We start from the raw sequence: 20,226 nt of genomic DNA, 5'->3' as shown, positions 1-20,226 counted from the left end.
TATCTTGTCACTCATTTCCCCAGGGTATGAGGCTACAGATTTAATGCAAAGAGCCCCACTCTGGTGATGTAAGGGCAGTACAGAAATTTTTCAAGGATAATTTTAAACATATGTGATTTTTCTATCATGTTCTTACTTTAGAATCTAACTTTCTCATTAGATGTGAGTCCACCATATCATGTATTTACCTTAAAGTATTCAGATAGAATTCCTGCTGCTTACATACACCATCTCAACTGACAGAAATTATTTCTGACAAATTGCTTGCTGTTAAGATTTGGAAAACAGCAACTCTTTAAACAGTCTCAAGTTAAAGAAGCTCCTCATGTTTTAGGTTTTTAACAGAATGTTTTAACTATTCTTAATTTCTTTCTCAGACTCTTGAGTATCAGTGTTCCCTCTGAGAAAACTCACTAGTTGTTTCATCTACTTCATCTCTAGAATCCCATTTTCCTCTCCCCCGCTCTTCATCTGCTCCTCCAACTTAAAAAGGTCTGATTTCTTATACCAGACATGTTTCCTGACTCTGTGTATCACTCTTGGCTACCCAGCTATTTCCTGGGGCCTAATGAGCCAGAGAAATAAGGGGAGAGAAAACAGTACTTCCATAACCAAAAGAGTCTGTTCCAAGATGTTGGGCTAAACATAGAGAGGTTTCTTTTCCTAAGAATAATTCAAATGCCTACAGGGGCTAAACGGGAGGCAAAACAGGGACACAAATATGTGGACCGGACTGCAGAGAACCAGAGCTCACTTGCCCCATCTAGAATAGACAGCATAGCAGCTGGGTCCTCAGCGCCAGTTGCATATTGCCCTCTGTGAATTTGAATCCCCTTTGCTAGTGTTTGCCATGTTTCAGGAAAGGCCAAAGTTTCAGATAATTCTATGAAATCCCCCGGGATTTAAATATTGGAAGTTACTTTTTTTATGTTTTCAAACATTGTCCCGAGCAAATATATGTTACAGGTTATATCTAGCCTATAGAATACCGTTTTGGGGGCAAAGCTCTTCACTGTTACCATCAGCTATATACACATTTTAGCTGAACCTCACAAATGAACAGAGACAATCTACTTTATTACTTGAATTATATGTGACCATATATGGCTAACATGTTTCAAGACCTCTCTCATAAATATACAGTTTTTCCCTCCTGGCTATAACTATTTATAATCCTCTATTTCTAGTCTTTAAAAAATAAAATAAATTTAAAGTAGAATTATAAGGGGAAAATAAATTTAATTTGTTTTCCTCTAAATCCTCTGTTCTTCTGGGTTCATTATTCATAAATATATATATTTTAAAAATCAGGTTCATGTCCCACATATTGAGGGACATTCAGAATTTCAAGATTTCTTATGATTCCCCGAGGGAATTACAGTCATTCTCTTGGTCACCTCTTATTCTGAAATACGACTGCTGACAGTTGTTATTCTCTTATTGGTCATCATGCCTCACACAAGGCCTTCTCCTTCACTCCCCAAAGAACCAATAATACAATGTCATTGCATGTATAGATACTCAATGCTTTACATTAAATAAGGGGAACTCAGTACACCCAAAATAGAAAAGGAGTCTAAAAAGAATGTTGGACCTTACACTTTTCTTCAGGTTCTTCTGCCACACATACCCACTATACCCTATTTTATATCATTTCTTCTCTGCTCACATACTGTCTCTAAGCAGAAATGTCTACTATCTTCTTTATCCTATTACAGGTATCCCATTCAATTTCTCTTTCATGTCCTTGTTTTGTCTGTTTCGCAATTTGTTTGTTTTCTTATCCAAGAAAGCCAACCACTATTACTAACTGCATGACATTGCCCAAGATACTTAACTTCTTTAGAGAAAAAAATACCTGTTTACCTGCCCTACTGATGTGAGGATTAGAAGATAAAGCATGAATGAAACAGTTCATCTATGCGTCCAATCTATGGTTGGTACTCAAGGAATTTTCTCTTCCCCACTCCACTCCCTGCCTGCCTCTTCTTTCCAACCTTCAATCTTCATTACTCCTCCCTGCATCTCTCCCTGCAATTTCCTCTTGGTCACCTCAGGTCACCAACGGTGTAAACTTTATTATATTTTGTTTTTCAAACTTTTTAAAATTTAAAACAGAAAACTGAACACACCATTTTGATACCAATAAATGACTCCCTGGATCAGCTCGGTGCTTTGTGACCACCTAGAGGGGTGGGATAGGGAGGGTGGGAGGGAGGGAGACGCAAGATGGAAGAGATATGGGAACATATGTACATGTATAACTGATACACTTTGTTATAAAGCAGAAACTAACACACCATTGTAAAGCAATTATACTCCAATAAAGAAGTTAAAAAAATAATAATATAATAAAATAAAAAATATAAAAATTTTTAAAAAAAAGACTCCCTGACTTTTTTCTGAATGAGAATCACAACTTCATAAGCAGAAATCCACAATTATCTGCATGAGTACTGCTCTTTCTATTTCTGTTTGACCAGCTGTCCTCAGGGTTAGACTCTGAAAGCCTGCAGACTCTAAGCAACCTGTGCTCTTTCTCTAATCACCCATTTTCCCCTACATTTCACTTCCCATCCTTTCATTTCTCCAAATGCTCCTTCCTTTCTTCCCATCTCAGACTCTGGCCTTTAAAATGAATTGGAAGGGGGCTTCCCTGGTGGTGCAGTGGTTAAGAATAAACCTGCCAATGCATGGGACACGGGTTCAAGCCCTGGTCCAGGAAGATCCCACATGCCGCGGAGCAACTAAGCCCGTGTGCCACAACTACTGAGCCTGCACTCTAGACCCTGCGAGCCACAACTACTGAGCTCACGTGCCACAACTACTGAAGCCTGTGCACCTAGAGCCCATGCTCTGCAACAAGAGAAGCCACTGCAATGAGAAGCCCATGCACCGCAACAAAGAGTAGCCCCCATTCGCCACAACTAGAGAAAGCCTGCACACAGCAATGAAGACCCAAAGCAGCCAAAAATAAATAAATAAAATAAATAATTTTTTTTAAAAAACGAATTGGAAGGAAATTACTTTAGCTTGTTTTGCTTCTCTCCAGTTCACCACTTCTGACATTAGCCTTTAAAACATTCATTCATTTACAAGTGATAATCTTGTCTGTGACAAAAGCCATAGTGAATAAAATCTACAATAATTTAAGGAAGATGTTTTTGCCATGAGAAGACCTTAATAATTTCATTTCCCATGGCAAACATAATTCCCATAAAAACTCATAGCAAGACCAAAATAACATAAGGTTTTAAACAACTGGATTTTTTTGATCACAACCTGAATGAACCAGACATTCAAAACTCAACAACATGTACCTGAAGATTAAGGAGGAATGTTGATGTCATTGTTTATTATTTCTAAATAATTAAATGCTAAGGTATTGTGTTTTTGAGTAAACATGAAACAGTTGTTTCTTTGGATTGTAAACAGAATCATGAGGCTGTGTTTAGGAATGTTTTGTAAGCAAGAGAAATGGAAGGTTTCTTGTACAGAAACATAGACAAGAACGATATAGATTTAAATATTAAATTATCCCAGTTGACAGATATTAATAAATTTGGCATTGAGAATCACTATGGCATCTCAGATTCATCTTGGATGTCAGCAGATCATGAATACTGCATCACCAAATGACTTTCCTGGAATGTTTTCAAGATTGATCATACACATTTCTGTTCTTAGCACATCACAGATGGAAAAAATATATGGAATCCATTTCCCTTTTCCAGATTTAGGAGGCAACTAGTCCTCAGGATTTCTGAAGCTTCTTCACAGATGAGAGTCACCCTAGAGGTCAATGCTGTGGCTGCTCCAAAAGGGGTCTTGGCCCGGAGCACTACGGGGGGTCAGGAGAGGCCTTTGCAGAAGGGTGTTCAGGAAAAAGAAAGAAAAAAATTGTTTTCAGCTGCTAAAATCCCATATACTTCAATAATCCCCATTAAAGAACACACTGCTTTTCCAACCTGCTCTCTGTAAGTGCAGGTTTACATTTGTAATGATAACCTTTCTTATCATGAGCCCTATTGAAGCTTTGTGAGTAAACACAGGGTAAGAAATAAATTATCCCAGTTATTCAAGATTTACTTCCCTATACACCTCAGAAAGGCAAACTTTTTTCATATATAAAAAGTATTCGCTTGAATTTGGAGTTAACACAAAGAAGCAGAACTGCACCATGTGATATGTTATTAGAGGATAGGGCTAGCCCACCTGCCCAAAACATTCTCCTTTCACCTGAATTTTCACTTTCATTTGTGTGTTTCCTAAAACTCCACCTTATTTGCATTAATAAACATTTATTTCCAATTGATAAGTCTTTAACAGTTACTGTTAAGAATATACATATGCAAGTTTGAGGCTGACTTGAACACTGCTTTCAACATTTCTAATGAATAAGAGTTAGCAGAAAAATAACCAGGAGGTTTAGATCGATCATAAGTAGTAAATAATTAAAAATTTGAAATGATTTTTCAAAATAACTTAATAGTCTTCTTTAATCAAAGTGTCTATACCAGAAAAAAATTCTTTTTGTTTTCTGGACCACACTGGAAAACTGGATTAAATTGTAAGAAGCATAAATATATGTTTTGCAAATCTAATGACTTTTAAAAATTATTTTCAATTTTGTGTTCATCATTAACATAAGTTTCTTGCTAAATGCATCTTCCCGTAAACCTTATCAATCATTGTTTATCATATATTCTGGGTATTTCTAACTGGAGTGACCAAAATGCACTCTAGATATTCTGGAAGGTATTAAGTTCCACTACATGAAATTGCTCTTTTTGTAGCTCAAAAATAATCAAACATCAGCAATTTCATATTATTCAGCCAGAAACAGTGGATAGGAGTGGTTAATAAACATAATAAAACAAATAAGTTATTTTTACTTTTTTTGGATTTTAAAGGTTGACACATTATAACTTAACAAAAATTACTGATTATTTCACGGTGACCATAAGTTATAAATGTTAATTAAATATACTTTTATTTAATGAAACTGAGAAAAGTTGTTTAATAAATGCAGTTTTATAAACATAAAAACTATTTACACAGCAGTTTTAAATTTGCCGTTAACAGTAGTTCAATCAATAAATAAATATTCAAAAACAGAACTATTTTCCTCTTAGTAAATTCAATATAATTCTCAAATGCTCATTTCTTTCAGTAGGAGGAAATAATTTAGATAATAAACATATTCACTTCCTGTTCATATAAAAGTCTCTTTTTGGATAGCCAATTAAATTCAGAGTCCTCTCTATCTCCACTCTCCTTTTCTTGGTAGTAATCTAAGCTTCAAGAATCTTATTATGACTTTGAGGAAGGAGGGTTCACTTTGCAGATACTTATTGTAGGGGATGAAAAAGTTTTCCTTGACCCTCTTAGAGTCCCTAGCTGAGTCTGAAAATTAAACTGGAAAAGACAGATTAATAGGAGAAAGGCGTACACTTTTATTGAATTTTTACATATACATGAAAGCCTTCAAAAGAGAATGAAGACCTGAAGAGATGACCAGAGCAGGAAGCTTTTAGACCTTTACAAATAAAAACAATAAATTTGTGAAGAATTGACAAGACAAAGGGGTTTGGGCTAGGTCTAGTAAATGGTGAAGAAGTAACTAGGAAAGAAACGGTTAGTTTAACAAGGATTGTTGGTACAGATTTCTTGACCCCAAATTCCCCATCTCTGGTGACAAGAATGTCTCCTCCTCCTGGTACAGCAAGGGTACCCACATGGGAGTTTTAGAATTTGTTTTGGGGAAGGATGAGGGGGTGAGGGGTCAGAGTAACCTTCCTGCTTCTGCCGTCTTTTAAAAATTCATTCAGCTTATGATATTTAATATGCCAAGATGCCACATTTGGGGGTAGCCTGTTCTGAACCCCATCATTACCTTCAGGAATCCATTATTGATTAGTTTTTCCATTCTCCCAGCCAGGGAAGTCAATATGACACACAGAGAATACCTAGCAGTCTCATCCTATTGGCTCACCTCTCTCCTCAGCTCCTACAGCCTCCCTCCAGAAGCCAGCTAGGCTTCTTGTTCCATACACTCTATCATAAAGTTCTTCATCCCTTACAATGACAATTCCTTGGCAAGCATATCATCTTCAACTCTTTACTGCTTTTCATCTCATACTTGTCTCTACAGTGAATATTTTCAGATCTTTTCTATATCCAGTAGGGAAATTTAAATGGCGGGTGGGGACTTATCTCTGGACCTTTTCTAGCTACCCATACACTGCTAACATTTTTTTCTCTATTGCAGTGATTCCATGTTAGCATAGAACATTCCACAATGATGAATTTCCCCGTGGTTCCAGACAGGAGCTGGGGTAAATATCACATCTCTCCACAGATTCTCACATCTAGGAGTTTCCATCTTCCCCACTGGGTAATTGCTGGGTGCTGGGTGGTGGTAGAGGCCAACAAGGAAGGGAGTCCCACACTGGTGGTTAAATTCTGCTTTCCTCTCCCAGTCTTCTCTAACCCACCCCCTTAGCTCAGAAATGGTTGTTATCCCCTTTTTATATGGAAATAAAACTAAGTTTCTGTGTATGATACATATATTTTTTCATCCATTTTTCTTCATTCTTTTGTTTATGATATAAATATTTACTCTGTGTTTTCCGAATTATGCTCTTGGTACTCAAAACTAAATTGAGGAAATTTTAAAAATAAAAAAAGCCAATATGGATCCTTTCTTCTAGCCAGTTTCAGGCTATTGAAATCAAAAGCCACACAGAAGTTCAAATAACTATATTTTTAGGAATGAACCACCCTTTATTGTAATGAATACTGGTATAATAGTGGTAGAGCAATATTATTAATAAAAATTATCTTCATAATACTCTCATTTATATAGTTTCTTTCTTATGTTCTTAAAATAACCCTGTAAGTTATGTCAAGAGTAGAACTGGCATGTTGAATATTACTAAATACCATGATTTATTTCATTCATTCTCACAACAACACTATGCATACAGAGAATTGCCTCATTTTACACATAAGAAGGCTGAGGTTCCACAATGACTTAACAGATTATTTAAGTTTATCTGACATTAAATGCTGGAGCTAAAATCTAATCTAGAGTTTCCTTGCCTTTCCGAGTACCTCATACCTTTTATATGTAATATCTGAGATATGTATTATACATAAACACATATAATCATTTGAATAACTTTCTAAACTATTGGTAAAGAGCAAATAATACTATGGAACGATACAACTATATGTTTCTAAATTTCAAACCATTAGACTAACACAGATCTTTATGGAAAAGAAACATTGAAATGTCATAACTTTTCATCACAGGACACAATTTATGGCTTTCTGCCATTTGATAATGAAAGTTAAATTTTCTGTGTGATTACACAGAATGGGGTATAATAACTCATTCTCCAAAACCAATTTATATAGAAAACATATTCAATACAAAGATGTTTGAGTTCCTGCATTTCTCTTTTGTCACATAGCAGCAATTTGTGTATGACTCAAGAAAGATAGAGTGAGAACTGAGGGCAGTTATTTCTTCAAGATACATGGAAAAGACCAAGGGTACTGAAAGTGTGCGTCAGTTAAAATCATTCATTTTAAATTAAACTCATGTTCTGCAGTGACAGAAGTTCCAAATAACATATTTATCTTTAAGGATTAAGAGTGTTTTACCCAAAGATTACTCTTGGTCAAAAAAACATGTTTATTAGTTTGGGTTTGTTTTTTTTTTTCAGTAGCTTTAAAAGCCATTGTGGCCACAGACAGCAGTGGACATTTGAATCTATGTTTTCCAAGGTGCACAAAGTTTGGACTGAGTCTTTGGTAGTTTCACAACTTATGTTGAAGATACAATGAAATTTGTAACCTCTGTTCACAAATAAATGTGTCAGTGATTTTTATCATTGAAAATTTAAAAATTCTGAATGCAATAATTATAAGGTGTTTGGCAACTTCATTTGCAGAACTGACAATTTCAATTTCTGAGCTTTTAATATCTTTCATAACCTCTGAAGTTGAGACCATAAAATAATGTCTTTTCCAACATATTTCAAACCATTTTGAGTGTTTTTCACTGCAGTAATGGACACTGTGGCTATCTCCACAACAATCATTCCAAAATTCTCCATCATGAAGTGGCTGTGAGAGTTGGGTGGAACTGGGTAGACCTTGAGTGTTCCACAATCACTGAGATAATCTCAAATTCCTTACTGCTGCTTTTGTCACAGTAATCCACATAGCAAATGATTCTGAACATCCAGAATAAATTCAATTAATGCATAGCATTTTTCTGGCCACTGAGATTAGTTGAAGATTAGACCAATCATCATACAAGTTGTGATTTATGAAAATAATTCTGGAAACACATGTCCATCCCCTCCTAACGATGTGATTTGTGGATGTGCCATCAGACTGCCACCCTGAGAAACACCAATTTGAAGATATAACTGAAACACAGAGTAGACCAGAGATTTGATCAAACCATCCATATCTAGATATATTATTTGTCTGAAACTCTTAAACTATATGAATAAGTTCCCTTATAATTTGTCATTTGAGATAGATTTTATCTAACAAGTTAAATAGTCTTAACTGTATATCTCCTTGACTCATAAGGACAGTCATAACAAATATTTCTGTTGCTAGAGGTATTGTGCCTCATGATTTTTACAGTTTAGTTACATTAACTTAAATCATCTGCTGAGCAATTAAAGAGAAAATATATTTTTATTAATTTGCTTAAAAGGTTAAAAAGCAAATGATACTGCATTTAATCACATACTTGGCTGATTAGCATCTTTTGTCCTCTTTCTCTGTAATCAAGGAATATTAAGATGAGAATGGGATCACAATGATTACCTAGTTTAACAATATATCTGAGGCTTAAATTCCATTTAACTGGTCATTAGCCAACTCTTGATCACTTCCAGTGATAGGAAACTCATCTCCTGAGATAGCTTCTTCCACCTTTATTCAAAATTTATTGGCAAGCTTCATTTTTGTTCAAATTAGAATGCTGACTACTAGTTTACTGAAAATCCTGTAAACTTTAATGGTATCATTTCCATTTCTCTCTAGAAAATAATTTGTTGCTTCTATGTCTCTTCAGGCAAAGCATCCATTGCTAGTCGCATTTAAAATTCCTACTGTCTTAATTCACACTTGATGTTAGCCAAAAGGCTGAGAAGCGATGCTGCTGTCTTTATTCAGAGATATTACTTATAGGACTTCCCTGGTGATCCAGTGGTTAAGAATCCGCCTGCCAATGCAGAGGACGAGGGTTCGATCCCTGGTCCAGGAATATCCCACATGCCGCGGGTCAACTAAGCCCGCGCGCCTAGAGCCTGTGCTCCGCAACAAGAGAAGCCACCGCAATGAGAAACCCGCGAAACACCACGAGGAGTAGCCCCTGCTCCCCGCAACTAGAGAAAAACAGCCCGCGCGCAGCAACACACACCCAGCGCAGCCAAAAAAAAAGAGATGTCACTTCTATTTTCTTTTTAACCAATCCACATTGGACTACTATGTTTATCTAATTTAGCAAATTATTATTACAGAAATTTTTAAAAAGGAATTGTGATTCTCATAATGTCTGTCTTTGTGCTGAAAAGTCAAAAATTTCTAAAACTGGCTGTGACAAAAATTGCTAGTTTCAAGTTGCCAATTGCCTAACAGATACCTAACCTTTCTTTCTTGCTGAAAGAACTCCCATCATATTATATATGGCAATAAGCCCAGCAAACTTTTTACATTTTCCTATGTCCTTTATAGAGGTGGTCGTGAGACACCGTACTGGTCACAGAGAAATAAAAGAAATCCCTTCAGTGCGGCATCCGTGAAAGGGATTTCAGTTGGTATGTGCCTTTTGCCCTATGTCCTTTCCCTTTTCCTGCCTAAAATGCTGATACCCATAGGTTGGGTCTTTGTCGCTACAAAGCAACTCACATACAAGAAAGATGGCTGAACAAAAAGTTAGAAGGAACATAAGTCCTTACAAATATCATCCCTGGACTGCCTATCCTTGAACTTATTACATGAGAAGTAACAAAGTCTTAGTTTTTCAGCAAATATTCTCTATTGACTGTTGAATAGTAATAATAATCTTCTGTCATCAAAATAAACCTGTTTTCTTCCAAAATGAACAGTAATGTAAAATTATAACAAAGAAAAAGACTGCGAGTTGGTAAGGATTTAGAAAATGTGCAAAGATTTAAATATTGCATTGATCCATTTTTATGAATGTGCCCTTCCACTCTAGAAGATAGTTTAAATGAACCCCGATGGATGATCATTTAATTATAATGTAGTCTTTTTAATACGTAGTTCCTAGGATAGATAAAGAATGTTATGCACTCCTGGGACTTCCCTGGTGGCACAGTGGTTAGGAATCCACCTGCCAATGCAGGGGACACAGGTTCAAGCCCTGGTCCGGGAAGATCCCACATGCCGTGGAGCAACTAAGCCCGTGCACCACAACTACTGAAGCCCGCTTGCCTAGAGCCCATGCTCTGCAACAAGAGAAGACACTGCAATGAGAAGCACTCACACCGCAACGAAAAGTAGTCCCCGCTCGCTGCAACTACAGAAAGCCCATGCGCAGCAACGAAGACCCAATGCTGCCAAAAATAAATAAATAAATAAATTTATTAAAAAATAAATACAACCCAGATCTTTAAAAAAAAAAAAAAAAAAAAAAAAGAATGTTATGCACTCCTTAGTTTTTCTATGTCGCAGTTGTTTCCGGACACTTAACAAACCTATCTTATGCTGGGGCGGGGGGTGGGGGGGGTGGAATATATGTGTGTGTATAAATTACATGTTTATACACACATAAACATACATATATACACATACACATATGTCTTAATACAGTTGACCCTTGTAACAATACACTTATGCATAGGGTTTTTTTCCACAGTACTACACAATCTGTGGTTGGTTGAATCCACTGATGTAGAACTGCAGATAAGGAGGAACAGGGCATACAAAGAGCTGACTATAAATTATACTAGGATTTTTTACTGCACAGAGGGTCAACACCCCTAATTCTCATGTTGTTCAAGGGTCAACTGTGCATTCAGGCTACAAAGACAGAACACCACAGACAGCGTGGTTTATCAACAACAGAAATTTATTTCTCACAGTCCAAGAGTCTGAGAAGTCCAAGATCAAGGCCCAGTCAGATTCACTGTCTGGTGAGAGCCTGCTTCCTCGTGCACGGAAGGGCAACATCTCACTGTGTCCTCACAAAGCAGAAAGGATAAGGGAGCCCTCCAGAGTCTCTTTTACAATGTTACTAATCCCATTCATGAAGGCTCTGTCTTCATGATCTAATCACCTACCGCAGGTCCCATCTCCTTATCACCACATTGGAGGTTAGAACTTCAACATGTGAATTTGCCAGGGCGGGGGGGTGCTAGGAACACAAACATTCCGTCTAATGTATTCTATTGACCTGTCTTTAAGTTCATTTATCCTTTTTTCTGCTGTTTCCAAGCTCCTAAGTCTGCTTGGTGAATTATTGGTTTCTTACTATGTTGTCTTCATCTAGTATTTCCATCTTTTTTATACAGCAGATTCCTCTTCCTCTTGCCATTACACCAGAAGTGAGAGCAGCCATGTTAGTTTCCCTCCCTATTAAGCATACATCGCTTTTGGAGTTTAGTTCTTTTTATGTTTCTTTGTGTACTCAGATCTCTGATGGGTTTTAAAAACTAGATTCTGTAGGTTATCTGGTTTATTTTGGTTGTTAGGGTAAATCTCTTGCCAGTTTGTGAATCTGAACTAAAAACAAAAGTGTCATGTGGTTTTGTTTAATGTAAAGATCATAAAATTATGATATTTATTAACATGATTTCATTTTTAATTCAATCAATAATTAGACCAATGGTCCTGTAAATAGAACAGTATACCAAGAATCTAGAGACCCATGCTCTGGACCTTGCATTGCCACTGATTACCTGTGTGGCTTGTGGAAATATATTTAATCTTATCGTTTCTCCATGTGTAAATATATTAAAGTGATAACCACTAGAAAGAGAAGAAAAGAATAACATTCAAATGAGAAATATTATTTAAAGCTCAATTTCTCTGAAAAGAATAGAAAGAATATGAAACATCTATATGATGTTAACAATTATTAATTCTGAAAAGTCAATAATACCATATTAGATTCACAATTATCCACATTTTTGTAAATTTTTCTGAATTAAAAAATATAATCTTAATACTAACACATCACTCCAACAAGTGTAGCAACCAATGAAATAAAGGGAAAACGTGCTGACTGCAGACCAGCCAGGATAAGGGGTGTAATAAAGCAAAACCTACAAAACTCACCAGGAAATTTTTAATAGCCTGGTTTTCCACTTGCTGTCATATACTCCACTTGTTGTCTGTCATGAAAGTTGGCAGATCCAACTGCAAAATCTCTGGAGAGGTGACAAGAGAAAAAGATCTATTTTTGAATGACTGAGGCTTTGCAGAATCCCAAGAATCTCCCCTCCAAAAATAAGGCATATAAATAGGTATATAAATAAGCACAGTGTCTTGTGTTGATTTCCCATCCTCCAAATGTACTTAAAAATACAAGAATTTTTTTAGATTCCACTTATAAGTAAACTATAAGTATCTGTCTTCCCTTCTCTGGCTTATTTCACTTAGCATAATGTTCTATAATTTCATCCATGTTGTTATAAATGGTTGAATAGTATCCATATATGTATATATGTATCACATCTTCTTTATCCATTCATTTATCGACAGACATTTAGGCTGTTTCTATATCTCGGCTATTGTAAATAATGTTTCAGTGAACATGGGGGCTGCAGAAATCTCTTTGAGATACTGATTTCATTTCCTTCAGATATATACCCAAAAGTGGGATTGCAGAATCATATGGAGTTCTGTTTTTAATTTTTGGAGGAACCTCATACTGTTTTCCATAATGGCTGCACCAAAAGTGTACAAGTTTTCCCTTTTCTCCACATCCTCACCAACACTTGTTATTTCTTGTCTTTTATAAAAACCATCCTAATAGGTACAAGGTTGTATTTCATTGCGGTTCAGAGTAGAGTGGTAATCACCAGGACCTGAAGGGTGAGGGAAGTAGGGAGACGCTGGTCGAAGGGCATATGCCTTCAGTTATAAGATGAACAAGTTCTGGGATCTAATGTACAACATGGTGTGTCTAGTTAATAACACTGTATTGTACACTTGAAATTTACTAAAAGAGTAGATCTTAAACATTCTTACCACAAAAAAGTAACTATCTGAGGTGATGGATGTGTTAATTAACCGAATTGTAGTAATTATTTCACAAAGTATACGTATATCAAATCATCACATTGTATGCTTTAAATACATAAAATTTTACTTGTCGATTATGCCCCAATAAAGGAAAATTACAAGAAAGTTAAGTGATATAGCAAAGATACAGGGTCCAGGAAAATAGCAGACAGAGCTGTGATATTTAGCAATCACACAGAAACACAGGACTTAAAAGATCTTATAGAGTTCTGGCTCATCACACTCATTTTAAACAAGAAACTAAGATCTAGAAAGCTAATGTACACTGAAGTTGAAGTTATTAAAATAAACAGGTTTACAAACCTATTCTTTCAGACTGTTACTGTCTGTACCATTCCACTGACTTCTAGACAATTTCCATTAGAAATTTCAAGGAGAGCTTTAATACTTCTCTCTCCCTCACTTTTGACCTACTTCCAGTCAGCAACCAAATTTTATTAGTTCTTCATCTCAAAACTCAAGTTTTCCAACTTCAAGATATAGTTATTTTTAATTGTCAAAAGTAGAGCTATTGAAAGTACATAAACCAACTATGTTAATTATGGAACCAAAGTCACTACTCATTTTTTTCTGCCATAAAATCATGTTATTAATCAATATAGAATATAAAAACCCCCATTACAATATCCAACAAATCTGGGTTCAGTCCCACTAAGCATTTTAAACATTTAATCTCTATGCTTCAAAATATCTTTTACTTTTGTCCTTTCCTAAAAAGTCCTCTTGTCACTAGTCCCCAATGTTTACCTTTCATTTTTATGCTACTACCAGTCTCATTACTCTAAAACAACATAGATTAGATCTTGCTATTTCATTCTTCAAAGGTATTCATCACCTTCCAGATACACACACACACACACACACACACACATGCATGTACACACACCCTAAAATACCATAACATGGCATATAAGAATTTCCATGAGATGAAACTTGGAATCAGTTATTTTATTTTATCAGAGATGGAGTGGAGACTTAAAGAGGAAAAATAAAAGATACTTAGATTAAGACTAGGACTCTGATTTGGGAAGAACTTGGACCAGGAAAAGGATATTGTGAAGAGCACTGTTTAAGTTCCCCAAAGCAGTGGCTAGAATAGAGGGTTAAACCTAGCACTACAGCTTGGAGCTGACATATCAAGGAAGAATGTTCCAATGTGTCTAAACTTCTCACCCTACCTGTGCTTGAAAAGCATAGTCATCAATCATTTTCACTTTTTGAGTAGAATAACTTCTCTCCCTATTATTTAAGACACTGTCCACTAATCATCATAAAAAGACATATCTCAGCAAGCCCTACCTCGCTAGAAATAGCAAGTGATCATTGCACACCTAATGAAGTAGGAGAAAAGCTCAAATTGCATGTATGTTGAAGGAAGTGGAACGTATATGCCAAATGTTGAATGACTGTTGCTAGAGAAAATAGGATACCCTGATTAGCCATTTGCTATTCCCTATTGATGTACCCAACCAGGAGAGGGTAGGTGGAGGCAGTCCACCCAACCCACAGGAAATGGGTTCCTCAAAGGAAAGAGGAATTCTCGTGCCATAAAAGGAGGAAAAAGAAAAGAAATAGTTCTGGACATTATACCAACTAGTCTCTTAAAAAGCATAAAAGAATCTATAAATGAGAATTTGATAAGAGATCTGCATTCTCTACACATTTGTTATTGTAACCAAATGGTTAATTTTTAAATACACAGAATTAGGCATAAAAATTTCTTTAAGTACAAGTTATAAAATGATCAGATTCTGTATTTCCATTTAAATGTTTTTGGTTTATACTCTTGACTATTTTTATTTTACTAGTTGCAACTGATTAATACTCCCATAATAATTAATGTTGATGCTCTCTAAACTATTCCAGGTACCATGTAGTGTCTCTTTACTGAGACACTAAAACATAAATTTGTGGGTCTCCTCCTCTCCCTTACTGAAGGTGGCAATGATAACATTTATGGAACATTTACTATGTTCCAGGCACTATTTTAAGTACTATATATGTTTTAACCATTTAGAGCACATATCCCAATGCAAAGAAGAGTTTGGCATAAGTTTATAGTAATTAGTTAATTTGGCATTAAAATGCAAAATTTGCTCTCACATAGCAATGCTGCTTAAATTAAACTAACAGATTTTTTCATGAGGCTTTTTTTTTTTTACAAACTCGCATTTGCATGTGTGAAATCTTGCTGCGAGGCTGCATAAGGCAGAATTAAAAATAGATTTAATGTGCATTACATCTCTATCACATAAGGAAGACCTAAATCAACTCCCCAGGTCTGTCACACCCTTTGGTTCTTTAAAGAACAGAACTAAATTTGTGTGTTCAGCTATGATATATGGTCAGGTCATCCTACAGTGTTCAGGAATAGGCCATCTGATTATTGTGGTGTGTACAGAGAGCTTACCCACTCTAAAATGGTGATAAAGTTAAAATCGTACAATAGAAAGGTGGAAGGCTTAATATAGCCATTTAATATGTAAATAATCTACAATTGAAACAAAGTGAAAAGACTTCTGTTGTAATGACAAGCTACAAATGCAAAACATGAAAATAGAAGGATCCAATTCATGCTTAAGGAAAACATAGACCCTCTTATCATTATTTTCTCTATCAACCTAATTGAGCAACCAAAGTAATTCTCATAATAGAACTGGTTCTATTTGAACAAAGACTGTATTTCTATGCCAGGAGAACTGCCGATTATATCACTGCTTAAATAAGTAGGAGTTTTTTTCTGATAAGTATTTGTGGAAAACTATTAGGAGAAACCCTATAATGAAAAGGCAGTTACCACTTATGGAAGCTACATTTAAATTCACAATATTCTTATCTCAAAAATCTGGAGAGAAATCAATAAGAAAAACTCAATGAGTAGGTATGTTATGTTTTCTGAACTACTAATTCAGAGGTCTACAATAACAAAGGACTTTTACTTCTCATCTGTGATTATTCAAAACGGGAAGTCGTGAAATTAAAATGTATCAACTCATCTTTTTTTTTTAGATATTCATCATATTAAACTAAAACTAGGAGAGAGGGGGAAGATGGCTGAAGAGTAAGATGCAGAGATCACCTTCCTCCCCACAGATACATCAGAAATACATCTACATGTGGAACAACTCCTACAGAACACCCACTGAACGCTGGCAGAAGACCTCAGACCTCCCAAAAGGCAAGAAACTCCCCCACGTAACTGGGTAGGGCAAAAGAAAAAAGAATAAACAGAGACAAAAGAATAGGGCCGGGACCTGAACCTCTGGGAGGGAGCCGTGAGGGAGGGAGCTGTGAAGGAGGAAAGGATTCCACACACTAGAAGCCCCTTTGCGGGCGGAGACTGCGGGTGGCGGAGGGGGGGGAGCTTCAGAGCCGGGAGGAGAGCGCAGCAACAGGGGTGCGGAGGGCAGAGCGGAGAGATTCCCCCCACAGAGGATCGGTGCTGACAGGCACTCACCAGCCCGAGAGGCTTGTCTGCTCACCCGCTGGGGCGGGGGGGGGCCTGGGAGCTGAGGCTCGGGCTTCGAAGGTTGGATCTCAGGGAGAGGACTGGGGCTGGAGGCATGAACACAGCCTGAAGGGGTTAGTGCGCCACAGTTGGCCAGGAGGGAGTCCGGGAAAAAGTCTGGAGCTGCCGAAGAGGCAAGAGACTTTTTCTTCCCTCTTTGTTTCCTGGTGCGCGAGGAGAGGGGATTAAGTGCGAAGCTTAAAGGAGCTCTGGAGACAGGCACTAGCCGCGGCTATCAGCCCGGACCCCAGAGACGGGCGTGAGATGCTAAGGCTGCTGCTGCCGCCACCAAGAAGCCTGTCTGCGAGCACAGGTCACTATCCACACCTCCCCTCCCCGGAGCCTGTGGAGCCCGCCACTGCCAGGGTCCCGTGATCCAGGGACAACTTCCCCGGGAGAACCCACGGCGCGCCTCAGGCTGGTGCAACGTCACGCTGGCCTCTGCCGCCGCAGGCTCGCCCCACATCCGTACCCCTCCCTCCCCCCGGCCTGAGTGAGCCAAATACCCCGAAGCAGCTGTTCCTTTAACCCTGTCCTGTCTGGGCGAACAACAGACGCCCTCAGGCGACCGATACGCAGAGGCGGGACCAAATCCAAAGCTGAGACCCGGGAGCTGTGCGAACAAAGAAGAGAAAGGGAAATCTCTCCCAGCAGCCTCAGGAGCAGTGGATTAAATCTCCACAATCAACCTGATGTACCCCGCATCTGTGGAATACCTGAATAGACAACGAATCATCCTACATTGAGGAGGTGGACTTTGAGAGGAAGATTCATTATTTTTTCCCCTTTTCCTTTTTTTGTAAGTGTGTATGTATATGCTTCAGTGTGAGATTTTGTCTGTATAGCTTTACTTTCACCATTTGTCCTAGGGTTCTGTCTGTCCGTTTTTTGTTTTTTTTTTTTTTACTTTAAAAAAAAACTTTTTTTCTTAATAATTATTTTTTATTTTAATAACTTTATTTTATCTTACTTTATTTTATTTTATCCTCTTTCTTTCTACTTTTTCTCCCTTTTATTCTGAGCCGTGTGGATGAAAGGCTCTTGGTGCTCCAGCCAGGAGTCAGTGCTGTGCCTATGAGCTGGGAGAGCCAACTTCAGAACACTGGTCGACAAGAGACTTCCCAGCTCCACGTGATATCAAATGGCGAAAATCTCCCAGAGATCTCCATCTCAACACCAACACCCAGCTCCACTCAACAACCAGCAAGCTACAGTGCTGGACAACCTATGCCAAAAAACTAGCAAGACAGGAACACAACCCCACCCATTAGCAGAGAGGCTGCCTAAAATAATAATAAGTTCACAGACACCCCAAAACACATCACCAGATGGAAACCTGCCCACCAGAAACACAAGATCCAGCCTCATCCACCAGAACACAGGCACTAGTGCCCTCCACCAGGAAGCCTACATGACCCACTAAACCAACTTTAGCCACTGGGGACAGACACCAAAACAATGGGAACTATGAACCTGCAGCCTGCAAAAAGGAGACACCAAACACAGTAAGATAAACAAAATGAGGAGACAGAAAAACACATAGCAGATGAAGGAACAAGATAAAAATCCACCAGACCTGGACTTCCCTGGTGGCGCAGTGGTTAAGAATCTGCCTGCTGATGAAGGGGACGCGGGTTTGTACCCAGGTCCGGGAGGATCCCACATGCCGCCTAGCGGCTGGGCCCATGAGCCATGTGCGTCCAGAGCCTAAGAACATGCAAGAAACATTTAACAAGGACCTAGAAGAACTAAAGAGGAAACAAACAATGATGAACAACACAATAAATGAAACTAAAAATACTCTAGGGCTTCCCTGGTGGTGCAGTGGTTGAGAATCCGCCTGCCGATGCAGGGGACACAGGTTCGTGCCCCGGTCCGGGAAGGTCCCACATGCCACGGACCAGCTGGGCCCATGAGCCATGGCCACTGAGCCTGCACGTCCAGAGCCTGCGCTCCGCAACGGCAGAGGCCACAACAGGGAGAGGCCCGCATACCGAAAAAAAACAAATACTCTAAAAGGGATCAACAGCAGAATAACTGAGGCAGAAGAACGGATAAGTGACCTGGAAGATAAAAGAGTGGAAATAACTACTGGAGAGCAGAATAAAGAAAAAAGAATGAAAACAACTGAGGACAGTCTCAGAGACCTCTGGGACAACATTAAACACACCAACATTCGAATTATAGGGGTCCCAGAAGAAGAAGAGAAAAAGAAATTGACTGAGAAAATATTTGAAGAGATGATAGTGGAAAACTTCCCTAATATGGGAAAGGAAATAGTTAATCAAGTCCAGGTAGAACAGAGAGTCCCATACAGGATAAATCCAAGGAGAAACACGCCAAGAAACATATTAATCAAACTATCAAAAATTAAATACAAAGAAAACATATTAAAAGCAGCAAGGGAAAAACAACAAATAACACACAAGGGAATCCCCATAAGGTTAACAGCTGATCTTTCAGCAGAAACTCCGCAAACCAGAAGGGAGTGGCAGGACATATATAAAGTGATGAAGGAGAAAAACCTACAACCAAGATCACTCTACCCAGCAAGGATCTCATTCAGATTTGATGGAGAAATTAAAACCTTTACAGACAAGCAAAAGCTAAGAGAATTCAGCACCACCAAACCAGCTTTACAACAAATGCTAAAGGAACTTCTCTAGGCAAGAAACACAAGAGAAGGAAAAGACCTACAAGAACAACCCGAAACAATTCAGTAAATGGTAATAGGACCATACATATCGATAATTACCTTAAATGTAAATGGATTAAATGCTCCCACCAAAAGACACAGACTGGCTGAATGGATACAAAAACAAGACCCATATATATGCTGTCTACAAGAGACCCACTTCAGACCTAGGGACACATACAGACTGAAAGTGAGGGGATGGAAAAAGATACTCCATGCAAATGGAAATCAGAAGAAAGCTGGAGTAGCAATTCTCATATCAGACAAAATAGACTTTAAAGTAAAAACTATAACAAGAGACAAAGAAGGACACTATATAATGATCAAGGGATCGATCCATGAAGAAGATATAACAATTGTAAATATTTATGCACCCAACATAGGAGCACCTCAATACATAAGGCAAATACTAACAGCCATAAAAGGGGAAATCGACAGTAACACAATCATAGTAGGGGACTTTAACACCCCACTTTCACCAATGGACAGATCATCCAAAATGAAAATAAATAAGGAAACACAAGCTTTAAATGATACATTACACAAGATGGACTTAATTGATATTTATAGGACATTCCATCCAAAAACAACAGAATACACATTCTTCTCAAGTGCTCATGGAACATTCTCCAGGATAGATCATATATTGGGTCACAAATCTAGCCTTGGCAAATTTAAGAAAATTGAAATCATACCAAGTATCTTTTCTGACCACAAC

Source organism: Physeter macrocephalus, chromosome 1 (genome assembly GCF_002837175.3).
Source record: "Physeter macrocephalus isolate SW-GA chromosome 1, ASM283717v5, whole genome shotgun sequence".
NCBI lineage: Eukaryota > Metazoa > Chordata > Mammalia > Artiodactyla > Physeteridae > Physeter > Physeter macrocephalus.
This window is presented reverse-complemented; position numbering follows the sequence as displayed.